Source organism: Nicotiana attenuata, unplaced genomic scaffold (genome assembly GCF_001879085.1).
Source record: "Nicotiana attenuata strain UT unplaced genomic scaffold, NIATTr2, whole genome shotgun sequence".
NCBI classification, from domain to species: domain Eukaryota; kingdom Viridiplantae; phylum Streptophyta; class Magnoliopsida; order Solanales; family Solanaceae; genus Nicotiana; species Nicotiana attenuata.
Genome location: NW_017671266.1, coordinates 212,991 through 213,373, shown reverse-complemented (window position 1 = coordinate 213,373; position 383 = coordinate 212,991).

Genomic DNA, 383 nt, shown 5'->3' with positions numbered 1-383 from the left:
CCCACCCCTACCCCCCCCCCCCCCCCACCCCACACACACACAATTCCCTTATTTTACTATTGTTTTCGTGGTCTTAGTTTCTGTATTTTGTCCAACTTTACAGGCGAGATGGGTAGTAATAAGCTACAAATCGGAGAATCATATCTTGTTGCAACGTGAATTTGTATAATACTGCCTAAAATTAATTTTGTTCACCATTGTGTTTGATACGACAGGAAGACAATTTTCAACAAAATACTTGCTATGAGAACCATCTTCATATTATTTGATTACAATAAAATACCTTATAAGGAAAACATTTTCTATGAAAAAAGGAATAATAATATCCCTCATTTATGAACCAAAGTATTTTTCTTATCACTATCTTAACTTTTCACTTCATG